The sequence below is a fragment of the Hippoglossus stenolepis genome, chromosome 8 (assembly GCF_022539355.2).
Source record: "Hippoglossus stenolepis isolate QCI-W04-F060 chromosome 8, HSTE1.2, whole genome shotgun sequence".
NCBI classification, from domain to species: Eukaryota; Metazoa; Chordata; class Actinopteri; order Pleuronectiformes; family Pleuronectidae; genus Hippoglossus; species Hippoglossus stenolepis.
Genome location: NC_061490.1, coordinates 5,855,254 through 5,863,518, shown reverse-complemented (window position 1 = coordinate 5,863,518; position 8,265 = coordinate 5,855,254).

Genomic DNA, 8,265 nt, shown 5'->3' with positions numbered 1-8,265 from the left:
TATGACCTGTGAGGTCACCGGGCCAATATAAGGCATGTTCTCCCCCTCTTCTGTCTCTTCTGCCCTTTTTCTACACTCCCTCCACGGAGAGAAGGCTGTCGAGCCTCTTCTGCCCTCTTCCTACAATCCTTCTACAGGAGGGAAGGCTGTCGAGCCTCTTCTCCAGCTCACATCTTCTCTTCCCATCCAACTCTTCGAGAGGAGCACAAAGGTGCAGCTTCCAGCTCATCTCACCAAGGAAACCTCCTCACCCTCCAAGCTCTACCAACGTCCTAGCAGCGATGCGATGTCCTGCAGGAAAACTTCAGCCAGCAACTGAGCTACACAGCTCAACAGAAACCAGCAAGACGACACAAAACTTCGAACTGCACAGCAACTTCCTTTTTCCCCTTTCCACAGACTGGTAAGACAACTGGGCTTAATAATTATACTAGGCTAAGCAAGACTGTTTATTCGATTCTGTGTGACGTTTATAAGTTTGATTTGTGATGTTGTGATATTTTGGGTACAAGTTATTGAGAAAGTAATGTTAGTCTGTTATGCTCTTCACAGTCTTTCGTTGCATCCCATCTAGTAACTTTCTCTAACTTGGCACACACACAGACACACGCATAACTCTTCACCTCATTATCTCTACAGGTCGTAAACATTCCAATAGGTGGGGGAAGGGTGTTATCTCTTTGGCCAGCCACCATTTTGAAAGCACGCTGACTCACACAGACACACACACACATACCTATCTTTGTTTAGCAATTAGACCATTAGTAATTTGTGTTTTTATACTTTATTATATTCATAATAAATGTTATTCTTTCACAAATGTTTTTTCATTAATGTTGCATAAGTGAATTTTGCCAACCTCTACACTGTCAAGAACTCCATATCCTTCAACTTAGCTAACTATCTATATGGTAATTTTGGTTATAGTTATTAATTTAATTGTTAATCAGAGTTCCAAATTTGTAGTTAGTACTTTTATGAGACTCAATCAATAAATTGGCTATCTTTTCCCTTCCTTTGAAGGGTGGTGCCCCGAGGTAACTTTAATCAATTAAAGTTAGTATTTAATATTAATAATAAAATATTAATATTTAATATTTTGATAACCAAATTCATTGAATGCCGAAAGGCACACCATTTTATGGTATCACGTTTGATGCATTATGGCACAACATTTTGGCGTCCCTGGGTGGGCAGAGTATAGTTGGCAAAAATTGCTATCGTTGCTAATAACTCCAGTTGAATATTCGTTGTTGAAATTTTAAGAATTTCTTTTAACATTTGAATATCACATATTCAATGTTAACTGGTCAAGCTGTGAAATTTCTTGTAACTGTTAAGTGCTTTTGAATGAAGACATAGCGTGCCACCGGCCCTATGTAACAGAGCTTGTACCTGGCTGTTACTGCCAAGCATTTCAGCCGAAGTTGGATTAAGAGAACCTGAGAAAGAGCCACAGCGTGCTTCCAGCCCTGTGAATTTATAGAACCCCCAACTGTTACTGCCCTGCATATCAGTTAGTGATTAAAAGTTTGGTGAACTGTTTAACCCACCATAGTTTTGGTTAGGCTAGTGTACGATCAAATCCACACTACAAGGTGTCTGCCAGTGCAACACCAAAGCCAACCACACTGCTTTTTGATTTATAAACTTGTAAATCTAATCCTTCAATTTCAGACCCAACAATGGAGAACCCCTGTGTAGAACAATTTGTTTCTTCCCTACACTGTAAAACCTAACAGTACATCTTACTAAATGAAGTAAGTTACAATAACTCAATTCTCAAAAAAAGTTGAGGCCACTAATTATCAATAATTTAACATAACTCAAAAGTAAATTATTGAAGTAATAACTTAGTTATTTTGAGTGCGCTTAAATTCGTAGCTCATTTTAAGTACTGGTGACATAATTCAATTAGTTTCATTGACTCGTTTTCTTTAAGTTGATTTTATACTATTACAAAAAATGCAATTCCCATGGGCTGCTATTTTCCTATGTCTTAGGATTTTAAATTGTATTTTTGTTTTTTTTTATAAATCATCATATTGTGGATAAGTATGCATCCAGATCATCTTTAATAATCCTCCAAAGTGGAACCTAAGTGAGGATGTTAATTACATTACGTACAAGCAGGTATTTTTAACAACTTGATTGACAGAAAATGAATTGCCAACTAATATGATACGTGATTCATTGTGTAGCATATGTACATTTGAAAGTATAAATGACAATTGTTTCATAAATTCAGCTTCTCAACTATGAGAATATATTGTTTTATTTTCCTTGTCTTATAAATCTTTTAATATTTTGGAGTGTTGAAGGATGGGGCGATTACATCACTGTGGGGTCAACTTCTGTTTGTGATTTCTAAACGATTTTCCAGCCCAAATCATTATCGTATTTTATAGACCATATTTCCTGCGTGTCACGGCTGCGGGTTCCTAGTATTTCCTCGAATAAAAGCACGGATCTATACGCAAGAAAACGTCAAGACTCTACGTTATGAGTCCGTGCATCTTCCGCTCCTGCAACAATAAAACCTTATTAAAATAAATGAATCGATTCAGTCAACAGAAACGCGAGAGTGCTTTTACTCTGAAGCGGGCACAGGAAGAAGTGAGTGCTTTAACCTGATGACCTGGCGCTGAGGTAAAGCGGATCTACGGCCAATTTACACCAGTAACGCAGACAGCGTCAGATATTTAGAAAAGCTATTTGAGCTTTTACAGACTCATTCAACTTTCTACGTCAACTTCACGTAAGTCTGCTCACAACCGGTAACCTGCCATTCACCTGCTGTCGCACACGGTACCGAGGGGACGGAGGCGGAACCGGTCGAACCGGTCAGCACCAGGTTTGCACTCGGCACCGGAGTGATGGAAAAGATCGGCGCGAAGAGTTTTTTGCTGGACAAACTTCACTGCTGACCGAGAACCCCGCGACGATACTTCTTCCACGCAAGGTAACGTTGTTCCTTTATTGCTTGGTTTTTTAAATATACAAGAACAATGTCTGACCGCTGAAACTTGCTAATGAGTTCGGTAAACGGCGCTAGCTTGAAGCGCGCCCAATTCCCGCTTCTGAAAAACGTTCAAAAGTTAACGGTCAAACGTTGTGTAGCTAAAGTTGGCAGTTGTTGAGTTAACATTAGTAAGTTTGTGAAAGTGTTCGGTCAAGCTCCAGTTATAGTTCGCTAAGTTCGGTAACGTTACGGTAATAACTGTTCAATTATTTTAAAAGCACAGAATGAGAAAGAGAATGGCGGTGGAAACATGTTAGCTTGGCATGGTGCTTTCAGGCTCCACCCTGTTAACGGTCATTGTGGAAAAGTGGCAGGTGTGTGAAGACTACAACCAAAATCAAAGTTTCTGCCGAGACTTAGAGTTCTACTGCCTGAAGGTCAGTTGTTTTAAGGAGAGCAAACCATGTGGAAATGTAAATTGTGTGATTTTTCTACTGCCCTACAAATACAGTTATTGAGACATTACAGACTGTATCATGGCCAGTATTCCACAATTTCACCTTTACCATGCCTGTATAACAACTGTTTGTGTACATTTAGTACTTTTAATTCACTAAAGGTACATTTGTCAAGAACACATTCAGAGAAAAAAGTGGTAGGTGAAGACGGTATTCAGAGGGCATTTCATTGCCCTGTGTGTGGTTTTAAGCAACCATTTGTTGAGAGGGTCATGTTTATACACCTAAGGGGGCATTTAAGACGGAAAGAAATAGTGCCATGTCCTTTCAGGGCCTGCAAGTTTAAAACAAATGTTTACTCCACATATAATGCCCACAAATGCAGAGAACACCAACATGTGTCAGACTACAATGTAGAAGTTGTGGTGGAAACTGTTTCAAATGTTTGTCAGTATAGTGACATTGAACAGGATCCAGTTCAGTTTTCAGATGAAAATGAAACTGCCACTGTGTCAGACAGAAGCAATGAAGGGTTAGCAGAGCAGTTACAGTACAACCTGGCTGCCTTCTTCTTGAAAATGCAAACCATTCTCCATGTATCACAGAGGGCAACACAGGAAATCATTGAGCATATGGATCAGTTGTTTTCACTTTCAGAACCTGTTATCAGAAAATCGGTAACAAAGATATTAGAAAAACATAACTGCCCTGTTACTGACACACTTGTAAATTACATTGTGCAGGCAGTTTCAGATAGTAATGTTTTGCACAAATCAGTTACATCTGAAGGACCACTGTCCACAGCCAAGAGACGAAAATCATATTATGAGGAGAAGTTTCCATTTGTTAAGCCTGTAGAGTACCTTATTGAGTCGTCCCAGCATACCTTTATGTATGTGCCCATTCTCACATCTTTGCAGCAGTTGTTGAAAAAAAGATGTACTTGAGAAAGTCAAAGAAACTACTGCACAGTTGCCTGGGCATTATTCATCATACTGTGATGGCTCATACTACAAGGAAAATCTGCTTCTTTCTGATGAGGGTCAGAAATTATCAATAATTCTCTATGTTGATGATTTTGAAATTGCAAACCCTCTAGGAACATCAACAAAAATACACAAAGTCTGTGCAGTTTATTGGACATTAGCTAACCTGCCAGTAAAGTACCGCTCAGCCCTCCACACTACTCAACTGGCTCTATTGTGCAATTCAAATGATGTAAGGAAGTTTGGATATGCAAAAACATTTGCACCCCTCTTGAGTGACCTAAAAACTCTTGAAGAAGCTGGTGTCTACATTGAAACATTTGGTGACTGCCTCAAAGGCACAGTCTACTCTGTTGTGGCTGATAACCTTGCTGCCCATGGGCTAGCTGGTTTCAGTGAGTGTTTCAGGTCTACATATTTCTGCAGGTTTTGTCTTGCCACCCAGACAGAATTGCAAATGTCAGATGCAGTCTCTGGTAGTTTTGAGATGAGAACCAAAGATCTGCATGATAACCATGTTCAAGAAATACAGAACAATGACAATGGAGACAGTTGCGGTGTAAAACGCAGTTGTGTTCTCTCTGACCATCTCTCTTATTTCCATCCTGTCACTGGATTTCCACCTGACATCCTACATGACCTGTTTGAGGGTGTGGTTCCTGTGGAGTTGGCACATTGTTTGAAAGGTTTGATCACAAAAAAATACTTCACTTTGGAAGAGTTGAATAGGGCAATACTGTCCTTTCCCTTCCAACATTCTGACAAGGTTGACCGCCCTCACCCGATTCCTCAAAATATTGCTAAGAGAGGAACAGTTGGGGGGAATGGGCATGAGAATCACACTCTGATTCGATTGCTTCCTATTCTCATTGGCTCCAGAGTCCCAGAAGGGGACACATTCTGGGAAGTGCTAATGGACTTAAAAGATATTGTTGAGCTTGCTATGTCTCATAATTTCAGCAATGATACTACTCAATACTTGGCGTGTAAGATTTCAGATCACAGGCAGCTGCTTCAGGAAGTCCTTCCTAGCTTACGATTACGCCCAAAGCATCATTACATAGAGCATTATCCTCATCTCATTAAGTGCTTTGGTCCTCTGGTGCATCTCTGGACAATGAGATTTGATGGGAAGCACAAAGTTTTCAAGAAAGTTATTCATGACACTCATAACTACAAAAATGTGTTGAAAACTTTGGCAGAGAGACACCAAAACATGATGGCATTCTGTTTGGAATCTCCAAGGTTTTTCAAGCCACAAGTACAAACTTCAAAAGTGGAGTCTATCTATGTTGAGTCACTGCCTACTGATACACATGCATTAATATCGAGCATCACAGACAGCAGCAGTGTATACGGCACAAAACAGGTAACCATTGAAGGCACAACTTTTGTGGCAAGCATGTTTGTTTGCACTGGGACACATGCCGCATTGCCTGAGTTTAAAGAGATCAGAAACATATTACTAATCAGAAATAACATCTTCTTTCTTCTGAAAGACTATGAGACCTGGTATATTGAACATTTACGGTCCTATGAGCTAACAGATCATAAAAGCATGGAGGGCCATACAGTGAAATCTGTGTGTCAGCTAACTGATCAAATGCCACAGGTTGCCTACAACGTTTCAGGCAAGCTTATTCTGACAACTAAACATTTCATTCCAGTGTCTGAGTAAAGGAGCAGCACAACGGCAAGCAGCCTTCCTCAGCCATTTTCCGGTAAGGTACTATGTTGGAGTATATCATTACTGTATAATGGTTAGTTATATTTGTGAATAAGTTGAACAATTAGCTTAAGATTGCATTGTTCCAATTATACCATGCTCTGTTGTAAAATATTTAACCAGTCCATTTTCAATATTTTGGGAAAGTTAAATTGAAGAGCAGCAGAAAAGTGAGCAGCTAATGTACAGATTCTTGTGGGTGGTCTATTCAGCTAGTAAAAAACAGAGAGCCAGGTACAAGTAACTATTTGTGTTTTGTGTTACAGGTCTTCCTAATACAGCGTAAATGGATCCGAATGCTGTCCTAAAACTAAGGGTCATCCTAGATGATATCAACGCTGAAAGGCTTATTTTGCCCTCTCGTCCTGAGACTGTAAATGCCCTCATATTGGAGGTGAAAAACAAGTTGAACTTGGCCTATGACTTTCGCCTTCAGTTCCAAGACCCAGAGTTTGACAATGCTCTCTGTAATTTAGTTAAAATAGAGGACCTTCCATTCAAGGCAACCATTAAGATAGTTAGATTTGTTGATTTAGATATTAGTTCAACCAGCACAGATGACACAGTGTTCCTGTCTGATAACACAGATTCACCAGAGCGTCTTTGTCGATGGCCAGAGATATTTGTTGTTCCAACATTCTCATATGAGGTGGAGTATGCTCTAAGAGAGGGCAACTCTGCATATGTGCAGGAGGGAAAAACTCTCAGGTTGATCAGGGATCAAAAACACAACATATTAGATGCAATGGCTGCTGAAATATATAAACATAAAGCATATCCTAGTACCAAAGAGATAGTCAAGGCTGCTGAGGCTCTGGTGAGCAAACACCCCTGTCTGAAAGAAAATGGTTCCAAAACGGGTACGAGGTTGGAAGAACAGTTTGCGCTTCAAAATGGGCAACTACAGGACAAAACTGAGCAGGGCTGGCATAAAGGAAGTGGCTATGAATGCAGGAAAGCGCAGCAGGTCTAATCCAGAGGGTGCAGCATCCAGGGCCAACATCAAAAGACCCAGAAGAGGGGAAGTCAACTTCCTTCCTAATTATCCACTGGGAGAAACTAAGGACACATTGGAGACCATGAGGCTTGAGATGGTGGAGCAGTTCAAGAGGACATCGATTGAAAGAGACACGGTTCTCATCCACCAACTCATGCAGCGTACCTTTGCACTAAGGCGCGAAGAAATTGTGAATTCAGGTCCTCCCATTGCTGAACTAAAAGACAGATGGCCTGGACTCTTTTCTGAAGCCCAAGTGAGTAAACAATTAAAAAAGAGCAACTAATCCAACACAATTGAAGTAACTGGTGATCAGTTCTTCAAATGTAAAAAACCTTAACATGCCTCCATACTATGCGCGTGGTGTCATCCAAGTGTCCATAAGCCCGTACATTCAAATTTGATTTGATACGGCTTCATTTAAACCATGTTTTTAGCCTAAATGTCCATGATATCCTCTTTTGGAGCCGTGTTCAGTTTGCAAGCAAACACTGCACACAAGCTAACAGCCAAAGGGTATGCACGGGGTGCGCGTTAGCATCACTACTTCCAGAACACAAGGTGTAAATGACGCCGTCTCGACTTGAATTTGAATGTCTGGGCTTACGGACAATTGGATGACCCCACAGGAGCATTATGGAGGCATTTCAGTTTTTTTTCTGTTTGAGTTACTTCAATTGTGTTGGAATTGGCTGCAACGCTGTTTACCCCTAAAACACAAGGTTTGTTTTGGACTCAAAACTTCACCCACCCCGCCATCAGCATAGTGGTGAGTAGATAATGAGTGAATTTTAACTTAATAATATTTTAATATCTTCATCTATTTCCAAAGATTTTTTTTGTATTTGTTCAGTCATAACATATGCCCTAGCCAGGCAGTGCAGTGCAGTATGCAGGAGGAATGATTACATACACCAACTTTTAAAAAGAACATAATATGTGAGTCATTTTTTGATAGCTATCATTCAGGGGTTGGGTTCAGGTAACAGAAATCTTAAAAAATTTGCTTAAAAATCACATGTCATCAAGTACAGAAACTAATTTAACAGATTATCTGCTCCCAAGTTTGGGATACAAATTTGTAAAATAAGATTTGGCTCCTTACTCATCCCTTCTCATCTCTGGATGGTGTATTT